The 21,255-nt window shown below is 36.4% G+C and overlaps 1 protein-coding gene across 1 annotated transcript in view; it reads left to right on the top strand.

Annotated features, from left to right (window-relative positions):
• Positions 1 to 5,673: 5,673 nt before the first annotated feature.
• LOC115211942 (multidrug resistance-associated protein 7) overlaps positions 5,674 to 21,255 on the top strand; it is a 49,995-nt gene continuing 34,413 nt past the window's right edge. Inside the window, exon 1 of the mRNA XM_029780700.2 lies at positions 5,674 to 6,049. The gene's annotated coding sequence lies outside the window, so the exon portion shown is untranslated. The remainder of the gene's footprint in view (positions 6,050 to 21,255) is intronic.

Here is a 21,255-nt window from a genome sequence, read left to right on the forward strand (position 1 = left end):
TTTATCTTGCTGAAAAAGGACCAGAATTCAAAGTGATTTTCCTAATGAACAATGCTAGATGTCTCATGCTCGACCTGTCAAATGAAGGTGTACAAATTGAATTCTTACTGTTGAAGATCACATCACTGATCCAGCGCATGAATGAAGGCATTATTCCTGCTTTTAAGGTGCTCTGTACACAAAACTCCCTGCAACACCCGGTCGAGACTATGGACTCAGATAACTTCTTGCTGAAGGAATACTGGTGTGGGTACACCATTGCAACGTGTCTCCAAAATATTCAGAAGGCCATAAAGGAGATGAAGAATGAAACTTTGAATGCCAGCTGGAAGAAATTGTAGCCATAAGTAGTCCATGACTATAAAGGATTCTCTCCTGATGAAATCCACCACTCTACAGTAGATAAAGCAGTGAAGCTGGCAAAATTGCTAAGCGGAAATGGCTTCACCGATATGACTACCGAGGATGTTAATAACCTGATTGAGTCCCACTCAGATCCATTAATGAATGAAGATCGGACAGAGATGACAAAGTCAGCAAGTGGTGAAGAAGAAGAAGAAGAAGAAGAAGAAGAAGAAGAAGAAGAAGAAGTCAGCTTATTAATAGAACACCTCTCAACCCTAGCAAAAGCGACAAAAGAACTTCAGAAGATGGCGGAGGATTGGGACCCCCAGATTGATGCATTGTAGTTCAGAAACGCAGTTGATGGAACCATGAAAGTTTATAAAAAACTCCTTACACAGAAGAAAAGGCTGCACCAGCAATTGCCCATCACTATGCATAAAAAAGATAAGATATGAATACTCCTAATTTTGTAGGGAGAGTTTATAAAAGCTTAAATAGATGAAATTAATAAAATAAATACATATAAATTATAAAAATAATAAAAAAATATACAGTACAGTACTATTTCTACTTCTTGGATTTTCACCTATTGCGGGGGTGATTTTGGAATGTAACACCTGCAATAGTCAAGGGATTACTGTATTAATTATAATAGTTTGGGTAGAAAATACAAAATATGTATATATGTATACATGTAAAATGAGAGAAAGCAAAAGGCAGAGACTTTCAGACAATGAATATTTAAGTATAAGTATATAGATATTTATGTTAAATGATCTTACACAGAGTACAAATGACAGAGTAAATTAAAGGAGAGGAAGAGTGGTGTTTATCTGCATAATTACCTCTATATCCACTCAACTTAATCCCACTTATAGCCATTCTTTACTCTGTGGAATTGATCCCCTGTAAAGACATCAGAGTCTAAGTTTGAATCTTTTGAGCACTGTTAAGTGTCTTCTATACTGAGAATCTCTGGATCTCATCTGTGGACTATATATCTATTATATAAAACCCATTCTGTCTGTTTGTGTGTGTGTGTCTTCTAGGATCTCGGGCATCCTCCATCCGATTGCGCTCAAATTTGATTTGTAGATACTGACAGTATCAGGGCGTGTATAAGTCTTGAAAAAATTACAAAAATCGATTCCAGGTGAGAATGCGATCGATAAAGCATTTTTTGGAATAGAAAAAAAGTCTTTATTTCTTCTTTTGCTGGTGTCTCAAATTTAGGTTAAATCAGTGTTTCTCAAAGGGGAGGCCTATGGGACGGTCGGACAAGTTGTTTTGAGAAAATTTGTTTTAAATGTTTGACAACTCAGCACCGTCCATTGGACGGGGGGCGTTTTGCTCCTGTAAATATATGTACAATGTGTTTGGGCTAAATTTGATTATTCTTTTATGTCTCCTTTTTTCACAAACAGCTTGATGTATTGGTGAATAACCAATGGTGTTAGGGAGCATAAAGATGTGGTTGAGAGAATGTTAGCTAACATGGAGAACTGGAAGCCATTTGAATAATGGAAAAGAGTTACCTGTATCATGATGATTCATGCCAGGTATCAAAATGCCAACATCATGACTGCTGCTCAAATCTCAGTGAACACTGTAAAGATTGTAATGGACAGTTGTAATGGAGACTACAAAACTATGGTCAACTAGAAGGGACAGAGCAGGCATTCTGACTGTCTGCACACCAGAATTCATTCAACAACTGCAGAACAATGTGATGGAAGATCTGAGTAAGGGAATCTGGACTTTGGTGAGAGAGATGGAAGTTGGAACTGCCCCCATGAAGTCGTTCACTACAACTTGTACAAGAGGTGCAAGGGGAAAATTCTGACAAGCAAGACCAAGGCGAACCACTTGCCAAGGGCAAACTCCTGAATAAGCTGAGGCATCCTGTTAAGCCAGGGATGATCTGGTTCCTCTCAGATGAAAAAAAAATTTCGCCAGGAGCATTTGCACATCATCCAAATACAACAGATGGCTTGCATACAATCCATGTGATATCTCACATATCATGAAAACCAAAGTCCCCACAAACTTATGGTCTTTGGGTGTGTCTGCAGTGGAGGTAACATCATACTGTTTCACATCTTTGAATAAGTCCATAAGCTCAATTCAGATGGCTATGTGAAGCTGCTGGAGACTGTGGTCAAACTCTGGCTGGAGAGAGTTGTTGCTGGAAGAAGATATGTATGGTAGCAAGATTTTGCTCCTTGCTATACCTCTGGAAAGAGTCAGAAGTTGTTGTCAGAGAATTTCTATGACAGCATCAGTCCAGATTTCTGGCCTCCTAAATTTCTCAGTTGTAATCCCATAGATTACTATGTGTGGGCCATGGTTGAGAAAGACACTAACCACTCTGCTTGTAACACCCAAGCTGAACTGTTTGATAGCCAAGATCAAGGACATGTTTGAAGACTTTCCCAGGAACGCAGCTAGGAATGCATGCACCAGGTACCAGAGCCATCTTAAGGTCATGTTGGAATCTGAGGGTAGCTACTTTAAATAAACTGTTATACATACACACACACACACACAAGAGGCATAGGCATGGTTGTGTGGTAAGTTTGCTTCCAAACTTCATGATTCCTAGTCCGGTCCCGTAGTGTGGCACCTTGGGCAAGTATCTTCTACTATAATCATAGGCTGGCTAAAACCTTGCAAGTAGATTTGGTAGATGAAAACTAAAAGAAGCCCTTTGTATAGATATATAAATGTATATATGTGTGTATGTATGCGTGTACATATGTATGTGCGTGTGTAGGTGCAGTTTGTTCAATGTTTAGGAATGAGGTTTCAGGTGTGGAATCTCATTCCTTGCAACAATAGAGTTCCAGGTTTGATCCCCCTGTATAGCATTGCAGGTATGTCATTTTCTAAGCCTTAGGTCAACTCATACCTTATGAGTGATATTCAGATAATCTATGGGGTTTAAATAAGGAGAATCAGGCAGCTGCATATTATTTGAGGTCACATGATCACATGATTCTTCCAGATATTACTGAACGTGCTCTCTCTTCATTATGTAATACTTGTACACTCAGCTATCTTTATCTTCTCAATGGTTGCTCTTATCAGCTTACTAGGATGTAGTTGTTGATGATTTCCTGAACCTACTGGACATACATGGCTCTCCTGATGATACCTGATCTCTGAGAATGTCTAGTTCTCTTGGCCACACATGACATACTCTCATCAGGAGCCTATTGTTCTTTCACGGACCTCAGTTTGAGAGACCTGGCTATGTTCAGGAATCTTATGATTTTTGAATCACCATGCTTGACAGCTAGTGGTACAAACATAGTGAATCTTTTACTTTTGTGTTTTAGATTGGAATTGGTCATGTGATGCTTCTCACATGTCTGCAAACCAAATGGTCAACAATATTTGCTGTGTAGGTCGCTTCAAGTATTGCACACTGAGAATGAACTCAGAATGACATAGTTGTGAAACAAGCTTCTTAATCACATAACCATGCTTGCATTCATTTCAGTAGTGCTAAATTTATCCCTGTTGGAAAGACAAGAGATAAAATTACCTCAAAAGATTTAAATTCAGAATAATAGAATAATAATGTAATGTATATTCTTGCTGTAATTTGCTGACCTTCATAGCAAATAGCAAGAGAGACTGGAGTGTAGATATACAATTAGTGGATTTTTTGTACTTACTTCAGTTAGTAGTTGGCAAATGGTTGAGAAGCAGTTGGAAATTGGGAGGTGGTCAGTTATATAAGTACATCATAAATATGAATCAGTAAAATTTTAAAAGTTTAACATTTTAAAGAAGAATATTATATATTTTATACTATTCTATGAATGAAATAAAAGATTTTTGTAGTTAAGCTGAAAATTCTGATATTCAGTGTGCATGTTTTATTTCTGAGGACAACTGGGTAAAAATTATGATTCAAATTAAACATAAATAGCAGAATGATGAATACAACTTTTTTTGAAACTAGGTCGCTGTATTTTCCCTGATGCTAAAATCTATCTTTGCCTATAACTGGGTCGTTTACTATATTTTGTGGGTATCCTGTACATTACTGATTAAAATTTAAAAAATTTCAAAACCTGAAATAAACAGATTAATTCATGATGCTTTTTGGGCATTAATATTCAATGAAATTTTGTACAGTTTGGTATACATATTGGTTAAGGATTCAATTAGGATGTAGGATTAGGGCTGGCTTTAGAGTTAGGGTTCAGGGTTTGGGTTAAGACTAGGGTTTAAAGTTAGGGCTTAAAGTACTACAAAAACCAAACTCAGGCAGATGCTTTGTTTTCGAAAAATTTATTTCAGATCGTAAAGCACAGTTCTTCTTAACCCATACGACTTCAGCATTGCTTGAAAATAGCAATATGCCAACAAACACGATACAAAAAGCTTTTATAATTTACAGTAAATACCATGCTTTATATATCTAATTACTCAAGTGAAGTAGTGAATTTATAAAAATCCCAGTGCAGATCGTCAACAATTTTCCTGGATTCTGGAATTTCCTATTTACTAATTGTATATTTTACGTTTTTCTTCTTTATTTTTTACGTAGCAGAACTACGTAATGTACTTGAGAATATAATTAACAATACCCACACACGCACGCACGCGTACACACACATACATACATAATACACACACACACACATACATACATAATACATACATATCATTTGTAGAAATACATAAATCCGGAGAAGCATACTCAGGCCAACAGTGTTTGGGGATTGAAGATACGCCGTAAGGCTAAACCCCTTATGAGCGAGAAACCCAGGGTAACCCCATAAACAGGCCTACCACACAATAATATTATATATATATATATACATACACACACACATACACAAGAGTTATGGAATGGAGTAGATAAGATCTGGGCTACATTTGTTTCATAGCAAGTGGAACCTTAGAAGTGGTAATTATCCAAGCGAGGTTTATACCGCAGGTTACTCTTCATGCCGAGGATATCTTGATTAAATGAAAGTTTACACTGTCGCAAGGAGGTACATGTTAATGTATGGAAGATTCAATCAGAATGTTGCAGATGTTCAGTTTATCGTACTTCGATATAAAAAAAATCCACAACAATAAACCATTATTGTTCCAGAAAGTTGTTTTTTATATTCACTACGGATTGCTTGAAGCTAACTTTCTTCCTACACCTCGATATTTGGATCTTACATACATACACACACACACATATATACATATTAAAGTTAAATATTTCTTCGTGTTCCTTTCTGTTGAAGAGCGTAGGCTCGAAACGTAAACTTTCTCTCTTTCCCGAGTGTCAAACTAATATACCTGCTTGTTGCTTATACACCTGTCTTCGTCTGTTTTTCTGTGAATTTCAACTATATATATATAAATATATAAAGCACGGTTTCAATTTTAATTGAAATCATATTACTTCACTTAGGACACTAATGATGATAACAAAAGGGGTATGAACACCACGGCATGGCATTTCTTGATAGATCGCGAAACCTTGTGCCTTTCTGAGAAATCGATATGCAAGGGAAATAATTATGTCAACACTTGTTAATCTTGCAAGTTACTCTACTTGTTCTGTCTGCAATTTGTCTGCATCACCGAGAGTCCGTGTGACGCATACTTAAAAATATATTTATATACATATCTATATAGATATATTTTCTGTTTTATGTATGAAAAACGAATTACCAAAAAGGATATAGTAAGTTTTTCACATATTTCATTTTGAATTTTTGTTTCTTTTCTTCTTTTATAAATGTATTATTTTTGTACTACAAGACGGAGCGTCTAAACACGTCATATATTTCTTTCATTTGAAGCCAAAAAAACCCTATTTCAGCCTATCTCTTAGATTATTTGTATTATTATTACTTCTTTTTACTGATCCAGTAAGAATATCATTGTGATAAGTAATCTTAAGTGCTTTGTATCAGGATAAATTTTATTATTTCATTAGAATATTTATCAATTAATAATTTCTCAGGCAGGCAAGAGACTTCGAGAAAAGCTCCCGGCAAACTGATTCCGCGGTCCACTTTCGCTTTTGAGTTGTAATCCACTTCATTTCATTTATAACATTTGTATGTCTTTTACAAAACTATGAATTTCATAGAATCTCATTTCCGCGTCTTTAATAATTTTATGTCTTGTATGAAGATAAACGATCAATAATTCGTCATATACAAGTGGGGTTTACTTTTATAACGAAATTAATTGTATGGCTAAAAAGCCGTTTTCATAGATAATGCATAAGAATTTCAATTAATAACATTTGCATTTCTTTCTTACGTGTGTTTTTGCAAAGGAAGAATATATATCATCTACAGATAATATATAGACAGATTACTGCCTTGCCCCTTCTTAAATAATATCACGCAAAATTTGATACATTCCTTTGCAAAATTTGTTTTAACTCTTTACATTTTTAGACTATGTTTTTCTAATTTCTTGTGGCAGTAGACAACTATCAATATATATAACAAATTTCCATATGAATCAACGTTTATTTATGATGGCTTCCTATTTGCCTTTACCTCCTTTTCTCTTTTGTTTGATCAGGAACACCTCTCGTAAACGTAATTAGAGTTAAAATAACCTTCCCGGTAAAAAAGAATCAGTTATTTTGTACCTGCAATATGTTTGAGTTTCCAAGCAATACCGAAGTTTCTTAATTCCATCTATGTGTGTTTTATCTTTGTTTGCTTTCGAAACTCAGATTTTATCTTTAGCTTGCAGATAAGAAATATTAAAGCCACCGTTAAGGTGTTGTTACAAACAAACAAATGTTTATACTCATAAAACAATTTTTCGCCAAACAAGTGTGTGGATGTTGCTAAATTGTTCTCGGGGTGCATACTGGTCCCTGAAATTAAGAGAAAATACAATTCGCTTTTATGTTACAATTTATTGGTTTAGCGTTTTCACAATTTTTGTTTTAAGAAACTAACATTATACTGGATCTTATTTAAACGGAATGATGACAGTTGTATTTTCGAAACTCATTTGTCTTATAGTTAAAAACTTTCGGTAAACTGAACACAATGCACTTCCTGGCTTCTTTTACCTTTCGTAATATCTTCACCGTAATCTCATAGAAGGTTCTAGAAAATACACCTCATAATGTTCATAAAAATATAACTTAAATTACACAAATTAAATAACCAAACTTAGATAAAAATATAAGAACAACGCCCAACACAACAAACTAACACCACATAAAGCTTCAAGTAGCTAAATGAATAAATAACTTGCAACAAGTTTAAAGAATATAAATCCCTCGTGGATTGTACAATTCCTGCTTGAGTTCCTATCTCTACACAAAAAAAATCACAAACTGCTCAGGGTGCATCTATGCATCATCCCAATTTTTGGTCCCTCCATCTAAAATTGGGGATGATACATTAGATAATGTAATCCTAGATACCTATAAAAACACTAGATGATGAAGACCGGAATGACTTCGATAATATGTCAGCTTGTTCAGTTCTCAATTAGAACAATAACAATAAAGAAAATGACAAGCTTAAAAAAAGATCCCACCTTCAGACTTCTTATTCAATGCAGCAGGATTACTAAAAATGAAAGAACACCTGAATATATGTGAGGGGTTGTTTCTTACTGTTCTTTTTGTTATATATATATAAATGCAATCAAGCTCAGCCACTCAGACACATCTGCAACACTCTAGAACAATACTATAAACAAAGATTTTTGTCTTGCAGGTTACTTGGTGACCCTATCAGTCCAGGTGCCACTTAAAAAGCATCCAGTCTACACTGTAAAGTGATTGGCAATTGGAAGGGCACCTAGCTGTAAAAACCTTGCCAAAATTGACCTTTCCTGTGCTTGTGCTATGTAAAAAGCAGTAAGTCCACTCTGCTGGGTGGTTGGTGTTAGGAAGGGCATCCATTTGTAAAAATCGTGCCAAAACAGTCAGAAAAGCCTGATGCAGGTTTCTGCCTGGTCAGCTCTTGTCAAACCATCCCACTCATGCCAGCATGGGAGGCGGCTGTTAAACAATGATGATGATGGTGATCTTAAAATATTATCGCTCACTCATTTAAGCAAACAAAAAATACAGAGACATAACATCATCATCAGTGACCCCATAGAGCTCTAAGCACCTCTGGAATGCAGAGACCCATCTGTAAATGCTAGGAAACATCTGTTGCACTCAAACTGAAGCCTTTTATCACTTTCACTGAAAACACTGCTGAAACCTGTTCATATGCAAAAACAAGCTGGATAATTTTTTAAAAGAAGGTTATGAGTTGGACTGTTACACTTCAATCTATACAATAAATAACCGCATATCAAATTATATGGTATAGTTTTCCATTAGGAATGGTATATGTGACACTAGATATCTATTGATTTCACCTACCTCTTTGTCTAATTACTTATGTACCATATGCTGATTTGATCAGAGCTGACTTAAGGATTACTACAATCTGAGGTGTCACTGTTAAGTTCGAAATTGTTATTGAATCCTATAAAAGCAGTAAGCTGGCAGAATTGCTAACGTGCTGGACAAAATGCTTAACAGCTTTTCATGTCATTACATTCTGATTCAAATGCTGTCATAGCTGACTTTGCTTTCATCCTTTTAGGGTCGATGAAATAAGTACCAGTCAAATATTAGTTTAATGCAATTGACTAGCCTTCTCCCTCAAAATTCCTGGCATTGTACCTATAGTAGAAAGGATTATTTAATCCTATAACTCCTTTGCTTGTTTTAGTCAATAGACTGTGGCCATGCTGGGGCATTGCTTTAAAGAATGTTTAGACAAATGAATTGACCCCAAAACTTATGTTTTGTCACTCGTTCTCTTTTGCTCTTTTGTTGAACTGCTGATTTACAAGGGGCGTAAACACAGACACAAAATCATATACATATATATGGATTTATGTGCAGTAGTACAACCTCTGGAACCATGTGGTTGAGAAGCAAGCTTCTTACCACACAGTCAACCCTTTGCCTATATATATATATACACACACACGCATATATATATATGTATTTATATGAAGTGGAACAGAACCCGGAACCATGTTGTTGGGAAGCTAGCTTCTTACCACAAAGTCAAGCCTTCACCTATATCTATCTTCTATATATATAAAACTGAGAATGTGTGTCTGTCTGTGTGTTTCCCTAAAACTTGAGAGCTACACAACCAATTTCATTCAAATTTTACACATGCCTTACTTAGGGTCCATGTAGTGTCATGGGCAAAAAAATGTCTAACTTCTTGCCTAGGGGACGCAGTGTAAATAACGGACAGAGTCAAAACTATTGAAAAGGTTGCAAGAGGCAACGAAAATTTTAGGAAAATAAAAATAAGAAATAAGTGGAAATTTTACCGGTGAGTGTGTTAAATAATAAGGCACAAAAAGAAAATGACTCTCCCCAGACACAACAGAATATGCTTCAACACACGAACTCATATAAAGAATCTTGCAAACCAAATCCAAAAACGAATTACAATATATTTATTTTAAATTGTTCATCTTTCTCCTCCTCTCTCTCTCACACACATTACTTTGGGTGCGAAAGAGTTTTGTTTTTATTTTACGCCAAGTAAAAAAGTGTTTTGTTGACAATCCATTTATTTAACAACAAAGAAACAAAGAGGGGAGTAACAATCTGTCAGTGAATTACACAATATAAATGGGTACAATTTCCGAGGCTTCCACCACACCCCACTCTGTTTCATGGACAACAAAAAGGGTTTTGAGGCCAGAGTAGTTGATTACACGCAAAAAAAAAACGATTTTTTTCCTTAGTGAAAATCGTGTAAGAGTTAATCTACAAATTTAACAGCATTTTTTCCATTCATTTCTGTTTATGAACATGTATGCGTGCACAAAACATGCAATAGGTGTACGTACGTACGTATGTATATGTGTGTTCGTGTCTGTTGCCCATATATATTTATATTATATTATATATAATATATATATAACATATATAATATAACTAATTTCAACGGATTTCGCCCAAATTTGATGTCTATATTACTTAGTTTGGTTTGAAATAAAGAACATGATTAGCTTAATAATCGTAACTTAATCCTGAGCAAGGCTGGGTTATACTGCTAGTATATATTTAGACCCCTTCGGTCATGAATGACCATGGGATTGCACCTAGGAAGTTACCCTCCTAGACACAAGTCTGGGCAAGGTTGTTTATGGAAGGCCAGCAGTCGCCCATGCATACCAGCCTCCCCTCTCCACGCCACCAGTGTTATCCAAGGGAAAGACAAAGGTCGATACAGCTTGGCACCAGTGACGTCGCAACTCATTTCTACAGCTGAGTGAACTGGAGCAACGTGAAATAAAGTGATATATATATATCATAGAGTACTTAAGATTAGAAAGTACTTGAGATTAGAGAGTACTTAAAATTAGAGAGTTCTTAAGATTAGATTAGTGCTTCACCATAGATCAGCTACCATTATCTCAGCCTATGCCCCTCAACCGGGGCTACTGGAAGGACAGAAAGACCGATTTTATGACACCCTATTGCAGACTACCTTGTTGACAAATGACAGGGACCTTCTCTTTGTGGCTGGTGACTTCAATGGACATGTTGGACAGCATGTCGGGGGCTTCCATGGCATACATGGGGGCTACGGTTTTGGCTCTTGCAATGAGGAGGAAACCAGGCTGTTGGAGTTCTGCGATGCAAATGATCTTATGGTTTGCAATACCAACTTCAGGAAACCCACCTCTAACCTAGTCATCTACTGTTCTGGCAGACACACTAGCCATATTGACTACATCCTCGCCAGAAAGAGGGAAAGAGGGTGGCTTATAAATTCCAAAACCTTCCCAGGCAAAGAATGTACCCCTCAACATAGATTAGTAGTTAGCGACTTCAGGATCAGGGCTAAATGGTTACCCAGAAGAAGACCAGCTTGGAGGAGAAGGGTCTGGAAGCTTAAAGATCCTGCAAATGGACAGAGATTTAGAGACATACTATTCGAAGCCTTCGACGAAATAGAAGGGGATATAGCATCACATAATGTGGAAGACAACTGGAGGTTTCTACGGAACAATCTGCTGAGAGCCACTGACCAGATCTGTGAATGGAGCAAAGTCCCATCTCGACCCAAGGTAACGTGGTGGTGGAACAATATGGTTGACAGGGCTATTAGACAAAAGAAACAGGCTTGGAGGGACCGGAAGAACGGAGGTAGCTGGGAATTGTATCAGACTGCCAGAAGGGAAGCTAGGAGACAGGTTTATTTAGCCAGAGGGGAAGCAGATAAGAAAAAATTTGCCAATGTTCTGCGCCGTGAGGACCAAAGACTTGAGGTATTCCGTGTTGCAAGACAGTGTGTGAGAGAGAATCGTGATGTGGTAGGAGAGAAATGTGTCCGTATGGATGATGGTTCACTTGCACTAAATGAGGCTGCAAAGAGAGAGGTTTGGAGATGCCACTATGAAAGGTTGCTCAATAAAGAGAATGAATGGGAGAAAGAGAGTTTGCCGAATGTCGACCCAACAGAAGGACCAGCTATCCAAATTGACAGTACCTTGGTAGTTAAAACAATCAAGAGTATGAAGGCAGGGAAAGCCCCCGGCCCATCAGGAATCACTGCAGAGATGCTCAAAATATCTGGCAGTGTCGGCTATATCCTAGTCACCTGTATAGTTAACCAGGTGATACACGAAGGAGTCATACCCAATGACTGGTGTCGCAGTATAATAGTCAACTGCTACAAAGGTAAACGTGACGCTCTAGATACAAATAATTACAGAGGTGTCAAGTTGCTGGATCAAGTAATGAAGGTCACGGAGATGGTCATGGCCCAACTAATTAGAAAGAGAGTTAGTTTAGATGATATGCAGTTTGGGTTCGTGCCAGGGAAAAGTACCACTGATGCTATATTCCTGGTAAGACAGCTGCAGGAGAAATACCTAGCCAAAGATAAACCTCTGTACCTGGCTTTTGTTGACATGGAGAAAGCCTTTGACAGGGTCCCCCGATCCCTTATCTGGTGGTCAATGAGGAAACTAGGGATAGATGAATGGTTAGTGAGAGCTGTGTGAGCCATGTACAGAGATGCTGTTAGTAAGGTGAGGGTTGGCAACGAGTACAGTGAAGAATTCCGGGTAGAGGTTGGGGTCCACCAAGGCTCAGTCCTCAGCCCCCTCCTATTTATCATAGTCCTCCAGGCAATAATGGAGGAATTCAAGACAGTATGCCCCTGGGAGCTCCTCTATGTTGATGACCTTGCTCTAATTGCTGAGTCACTATCAGAACTGGAGGAGAAGTTTCAGGTGTGGAAGCAAGGATTAGAATGGAAGGGCCTTAGAGTCAACCTAGCTAAAACCAAAGTCCTAATAAGTAGGAAGGTAGACAAATCACAAACGCCTTCAGGTAGATGGCCCTGCTTAATTTGTAGAAAAGGCATAGGTAGAAACTCTATAAGATGCACCAAGTGTAAGCTATGGACATATAAGAGGTGCAGCAATGTCAAAGGAAGGCTAACTAGGAAGATAGTTTTTGTATGTGGCAGATGTTCAGGAGCAATAAACACTGAAAATGCTCTGAGACCAACTTCCGCCACATTCCAGGGAGAAAAACTAGAAATAGTTGATAGCTTTCATTACCTAGGTAACCAAGTCAGTAGCGGGGGCGGGTGTGCTGAAAGTGTAACTGCTAGAGTAAGAATAGCCTGGGCAAAGTTCAGAGAGCTCTTACCTCTGCTGGGGACAAAAGGCCTCTCGCTCAGAGTAAAAGGTAGATTTTATAACGCATGTGTACGAACAGCCATGCTACATGGCAGTGAAACATGGGCTGTGACTGCTGAGGACATGCGTAAGCTTGCAAGGAATGAAGCCAGTATACTCCGATGGATGTGTAATGTCAGTGGGCATACTCGACAGTGTAAGTACCTTGAGAGAAAAGTGCAAGAGAGATGACTGTGCTGGTATGGCCATGTGGATAGCTGCGCTTGAATGGATGTAGATAGCTGTGTGAAAAATTGCCACACCTTAGCGGTTGAGGGAACCTGTGGAAGAGGTAGACCCAGGAAGACCTGGGATGAGGTAGTGAAGCATGACCTTCGAACATTGGCCCTCACCAAGGCAATGACTAGTGACCGGGACCTTTTGAAATATGCTGTGCTTGAGAAGACCTGGCAAGCCAAGTGAGACCATAATGTCGTGGCTTATGCCAGAGGTGTAATCAGCCCACTTATCTGTACCTTTCCTTCATTGGACACTAAACTCTGCTTGCAAAGACCTGTTGAGGCAAGTGAAATCGAAATCAAATTCGATGACTGGCATCCATGCTAGTGGAGCTCTAAGAATACCATCCGAGTGTGATCGTTGCCAGAGCAACAGACTGGCTTCCGTGCTGGTGGCACCATTTGAGCATGGCTTCTGTGCCGGTGATACCATTTGAGCGTGGTCATTGCCAGTACCGCCTGATGGGCGCTCGTGCCAGTGGCATGTAAAAGCACCCACTACACTCTCAGAGTGGTTGGCGTTAGGAAGGGCATCAAGCTGTAGAAACTCTGCCAGATCAGATTGGAGCCTGGTGCAGTCATCTGGTTCACCAGACCTCAGTCAAATTGCCCAACCCATGCTAGCATCAAAAGTGGACGTTAGATGATGATGATGATGATGATATAAATATATGTATATATATATATAATATATATATATATATATATATATATATATATATATATACAAGATAAGAAAATGGAGAAATACATCTAAATCAAATATCAATTACCAGATAATACTCAATCACATACTTTATTAAACCACCACATAAGAGACTGTAGGGTTAAATATAAAAAGCAGAACAAAACAGTGTACATAAAGGAATGTACATAAAAAATTGTACATAAAAGAGTAATGTTGTATAATAAGTAGAATATATATAAAAGAGAATATAATTATAAGTAAATATAAATATAAGTAAATATAAATATAAGTATAGATTACATCTTACAGCTGTTTCGGCCATGTAGATAAGTATGTCTCATTTTACCAATATTAGCCTTTTATGGTAGGTCAATATGTAGATATAAATGAGACATTTACAAAAATATCATAAGGCCTCTTCGGAGATTATGTAATGTAAATCAGTCTACATATATACCCACATGGGTGTGGGTACATACCCATAATACAACATATACATATACATATGGGTGCATATACTCACACTCCTATTCACATAAAAATATACATATACATAATGATATAAATAAATAATATAAATTAGTAAACATATATATGTGTTCCACATTCAATGTCTCAGTTTTTCGACTTAATATTGTGATAATAAACATACACAAATTAGTACCTAGATGCAAATATACATAGTCAATAGTACATTATATTAATTCGTACTAATTTCTAAAGTGTCATTAAAGTTAGCATCATTATCGTTGTCAATACCATTAATGTTACCATTATTATCATTCTTAATATTATTAATAACGCTTACATTAGGATCCAGAGTGGTACATATGCATGTCCGGGTTCCAGTTAGTAATTTTCTTTATGACATAAATACACTATTGGATTTGAATTTAGAATTATCATTATCTTCCTCACGGTTGGTCAATTGAGAGCCGCCCGACCTCCACCACACCGCACAAGCAAAACATACACATCCATATCTAACCCTAAACCCACACATCCACACAGAAACTCACACACACATACATGCACACACACATGAATACACCCCGACACATCGCTACACATTCACTAAATTGCAGAGTGTATGTCTGTCATCGCATGGCTTATAGACAAATCAGTACAGGCAGCAGTGTCTAACACTAACACACACACTCACATGCACATCCGCATATACACATAAATATTAATACACTCTCGTATACTGTGTCAGGGAACTTTCGCACACACATATATATTTAAATATATATCTGCGCACTCATACGTACAAATAAAACCTATATTTATATCTACCCATGACCCATGAATAAATATTCGCATATACATATATACATATCCAAATACGCACCTGCGTGCTCATATGTGTAATAAAAACATACATCCGTACATCCACCCATGATCATACCTATATGTACAAAAACATACATACATACACATACACATTTTCACACACCTCGACACCTCAACACACATCCACTAAATCATAAATTAAAATATGTCTGCCCATCCAAAGACGTATATATACATACACAAAAAGTAAACAGAAGTTACTATTAATTTAGATATAAGTTCATTAATTATAAATTAAATTAATTATAGATTAGTAAGTGCCAAATAAACAAAAATAAATAATTAAATAAATAAATATAAATATATATATATATATATATATATATATGTATACATGTATAGATAAATATATAAATAAAATGGAATACAAGTTAAGGAGGGCACAAAGATAAACCTAATATAGTAAGTATAAGTGGATACTTCAGAATGCACCCACATGCACATACATGTGCATGCATGCCCCCGCATGGACACACGAATTCATGGCCGGACACAACCGCACACGTCCCTCTCGCACACACGATCACCAAGATGCACACCAGAGCACGCGTACAAGTACACGCGAATGTCTGCAAGCACAGCGCACGAGAGTGCACACATTGATGCACATGCACAGACGTGCTCGCGGACGCTCACGCACACGCGTACGCGGGTGCACAAACTCCGGTGCAGTGCCACCCGGGCCCACGCCTGTGCCGCAGAAATCCCACAACCCCCAACAAACCAACCGTAAAAGAAAAACCACCTTATGTATTGTTCTGACTATATCTGTTTTAATCTGCATTACATATGGTATTATTAGCCATAGTGTATCGTCCTCACTATGTGGATTACTCCTCAAATTGTTATTCTTGGGAAAAACCCTATTATTCTTTATATTTATATTCTCTTTTATATATATTCTACTTATTATACAACATTACCCTTTTATGTACACTTTTTTATGTACAGTCCTTTATGTACACTGTTTTGTTCTGCTTTTTATATTTAACCCCACAGTCTCTTATGTGGTGGTTTAATAAAGTATGTGATTGAGTATTATCTGGTAATTGATATTTGATTTAGATGTATTTCTCCATTTTCTTATCTTGTATTAGTAATTTGTGGTAAATCATTTTACCTTTGCCCATATAATACAGTAAATGAATTGATTGCATCGCAATCATTAACATTTATGTATTAACTTTGTTGGGTACTTCACTAGCAGTATATTGGATATATGTTATCCCATGGAGAGTTGCATTTACAACCCCTATCTCAATTTGTGTATATATATATATATATATATATATATATATATATATATATACACACATATATATAGGTATACACATATTTAAATATATATATATATATATATATATATATATATATAATATATATATATATAATATATATACACACACATATATATAGGTATACACATATTTAAATATATACATATATACACACATATATACAGATATATATACGTGTGTGTGTGTGTATGTATATGTATATGTATATATATATATATATATATATATATGAATATATATGTATATATATGTATATATATGTATGTATATATATGTATATATATGTATATATATATGTATGTATATATATGTATATATATGGTATATATATATATATATATATATATATATATATACACATCAAATATATATATATTACACAATCAATATATATTATATATACACATCCATATATATATAATATATACACATCCATATATATATACACTTATACATATAAAATTACATATATATATATGTATATATATATATATACATCCATATATATATATACTTATACATATAAAATTACATATATATATGTATATATACACACATCTATATATATATACTTATACATATAAAATTACATATATATATATGTATATATATATATATATAGAGAGAGAGAGGTATAGATATATAGATATACATACATACACACACACACACATATATAAAATATAAAAATTTCTCTATAAAAAATCTCCCTATAAGAAGATCAAAATGTTTCTTCTGGTAAAAAATGGTATGGAAACACCCAGTTCTTTCAGAGTTGGCATCTCTCAGGAATCGATGGGATGGACCTACTGCTGGTCATTTGCGTTTAGTTGTTGAAATATGTGACAGACATATGTTAACTAACCTAAATTGTGATTCTACGTAAACACTGCTTTGCACCATCATTTTGTTATTTTTTCAATTGCATGACCTACTAGCACAAATCGGTCAATGTATTGGCCGAATCTATGTATATAAAGATGAGAATGTGTGTACATGTGTTTGTGTGTGAATCACTAAAACTTGAGAACTACACAACCAATTTCATTTGAATTTTATACATGCCTTACTTGGGGTCCATGTAGTGTCATGGCCAAACCAATTTTTAACTTCTTGCCTAGTGCAAGCCCAGAGCAATATCATATCTCCTCCACTATTTCAGTATTACTTGTCAAAAGTGAAACAATGACATCTCTCTATTGTAATGTCAGATATTTTCACTTTAATAGTTTCTCTTTAATACTGAAACTATTACAGTGAAACTATTATCTCACATATATACAGGCATACATAAATACATACATACATACATATATATAATATATATTATGTGTGTGTGTATATATATATATGTATACATCTGCACAATTGTATATATATATAGATGTATATATATACATGTATATATATATATATATATATATATATATATATATATATATATATATATATATATATATATATATATATGTATATATATATATATATATATATATATATATATATGTAGGTCCTGGGTTGAGTCGGGGTTAACCACAGTAAATAAGGTACTCAATACATAGCAGAGTAAATTAATTTATTTATAGAAGGAGCTTCTACAGGACTAGAACTGTTTCATTCAAATGATTTCATTTGAATGAAACAGTTCTAGTCCTGTAGAAGCTCCTCCTATAAAATAAATTATATATATATATATATATATGTATGTACGTATGTAAGAGTATGTGTGTGTCTTTGTCTCTGTGTTTCTCCCTCATCACTGCCTCACAACTGCTGTTTGTTTATATACATCCCCATAACTTACTGGTTTCACAAGAAGAAACTGGTGGAATACGTACCAGTTAAGACCTACAATTTAGTCATTTTATCTAAGCAATGATGAATACAGTTGTACTCTTGGAAGCTATAGGGTCATCCTAGCATAAAAGATGAGCGTTGTTTGTAATTCAGTGGTACAACAGTATAAGAGTTTGCTTTCAGATATACTTAGATTATGATTTCTGCAATGTGGTGCATAAATTGTCAAGTAAATGACATTTGCATCTTTGCCTCCACTGATTCAGTTTCAAAGTGTTTAGTAAAGTTATTTGGTTGCAGACCTCCTTTGAGTCTTTTTATTATCACTGGGTCGCACATAGTCCCCGATGGTAACATTGATTTCAAGGCCTTCCCAGATGAGTGACTGGTTATTGAAAGACATTTATAGATTGTAAATTTATTCTGTCCAGTTATCTATCGGTATAGTGGTCATTTTGCAAACTTCAGAGGTGACACTTTCATTTCCCCTTAGCCCTCACATCACACAGTTGTTAATGTTTGAGTTGGGTCACACCCTTCCAATTGCTATAGATCCATAATGCATCTTACGGCTGTGCCTGTCACCTCTGTGGTGAAGAATCCTACATTGGGGAGTAGTAACAACTGGGGTAGGGTAGCTGACTGCTTATTGTGATCATTCGTCTTTTGGTTTCCTATAGCTTTGCTCTCTTTTACAAACCCAGTGAACATACATATATTTCCTATTTCAAAGTAATTCAAACAATACATATAAGACCCAAGTTAAAAAGATTATCAACAATTCAACTTCTCTGGTTGACATTAAGACACCCACCCCCAATAGGGGCCTTAACTCCCACATTTTGGAGCTCCATGACATCCATTTTTCAGGAGCAAAATCCTTTTAACAGGTTCCATAAGACTGGAATTTTAGATTCTGCGCATAAAGATCAGTAGTATGGGATACATGTATCATGATTAAAACTTTTTAGGGTGTGTAAAGAGGGAAAGAACCCTCATCTGCAATTTTGATAAAATTCGAATCAGAGGTATTCCAATTCATTAGAGAAAATATAACAGAAAAGTCTAATTCTTCAATTGCATGTAACACATGCAATGCTGGGTATCTCTGCTAGTTATATATAAAGCTACAAGCTTTACTTAGTTCATTCAGAGTTGCCTCTCTTAGGTACATCTCATTGACAAGATTCAATAAACTCAAAACATCGATGTCTGAGATTCCCAAGAGATGGCAACACTGAACGAATCTGGTGTTTTCACACCTTTTTCCAAGAAGAGAGATTTTTATCTCCATAGTAACTGCAGTGTATTTGCCTTTAGCAGTTGAAATATGTGACAAACATATTTCAACTAACCTTAATTGTGATTATACATAAATATATATCATCGTATTTATCATCATCATTTAGCGTCTGAAATCTATGCTGGCATGGGTATGATGGTTTGACCAGGGCTGGCAAGCTGGAAGGCTGCACCAGATTTCAGTCTGGTTTGGCATGCTTTCTATGGCTGGATGTACTTCTTAACGCCAACCACTCTGAGAATGTAATGGGTGCTTTTACATGCCACTGGCATGGGTGCCATTTGCATGACACCAGTATTTACTATGACTGCCATTTTACTTGGCTTGATGGGTTTTCTCAAGCATGTCATAATGCCAAAGGTTTTAGTCATTACCTCTGTGTGGCCCAACACTTGAAAGGAGCTTTTCACATGGCACCAGAAAGGTGCTTTTTGCATACCACTGGCATGGGTACTAGTTACATGACACCAGCATCAGCCACGACTATGATTTCACCTGGTTTGATGGGTTTTCTCAAGCACAGCATATCGCCAAAGGTCTTGGTCACTAGTCATTGCCCCTACAAGACCCTAAGTTCAAAGATCATGCTTCACCACCTCATCCCATGTATTCCTGGGTCTACCTCTACCACAGGTTCCCTCTACAGTTAGAGATCTGCACTTTACACAGCTGTCCTTGTCCATACACATCACATGGCCATACCAGCACAGGCGTCTCTCTTGCTCACTACATCTGATGCTTCTTATGCCCAACTTTTCACTGAAGATGCTTACACTCTGTCGAACATGCACACTGACATAACACATCCAGTGAAGCATACTGGCTCCATTTCTTTCATGCCTGTGCATGTCCTCGGTTGTTACAGCCCATGTTTAACTGCTGTGTAGCATAGCTGTTTGCACACAGGCATCATACAATCTGCCTTTCACTCTAAGGGAGAGGCCTTTGTTGCAGCAGAGGTAGGACCTCTATGAACTTTGCTCCACCTAATCTTATTCTCACAACTACTTTCTTGGAGCAGCAACCTCTGCTACTGACTTGGTTACCTAAATAACAAAAGTTATTTACTACCTCTAGCTTATGCCACTGGCAGTTGATGGAGCCTATTTTCTGTGCATTTTCGATGTTTCTTGTACCTGTGCATCTTCCACACACAAAAGGTACTTTCCCTGTTAACCTTCCTCTGATGTTGCTGTACCTCTTATGTGTCCATTGCTTACACTGGGTACATCTTATGGAGTTTCTACCTATGCCTTTCCTGCAGATTGAACAGGACCGTCTACCTGAAGGGATTTGTGGTGTGTCTGTCTTCCTACTTATTAAAACTTTGGTTTTGGCTAGGTTAACTCTAAGGCCCTTCAATTCTAGACCTTGCTTCCATACCTGAAACATCTTCTCTAGTTTGGGTAGTGATTCAGCAAATAGAACAAGGTCATTGGCTTAGAGGAGCTCTCAAAGGCAGCCTTTCTTAAATTCCTCTGTTATTTCCTG

This window comes from Octopus sinensis, linkage group LG1, assembly GCF_006345805.1.
Source record: "Octopus sinensis linkage group LG1, ASM634580v1, whole genome shotgun sequence".
In the NCBI taxonomy this organism is placed as follows: domain Eukaryota; kingdom Metazoa; phylum Mollusca; class Cephalopoda; order Octopoda; family Octopodidae; genus Octopus; species Octopus sinensis.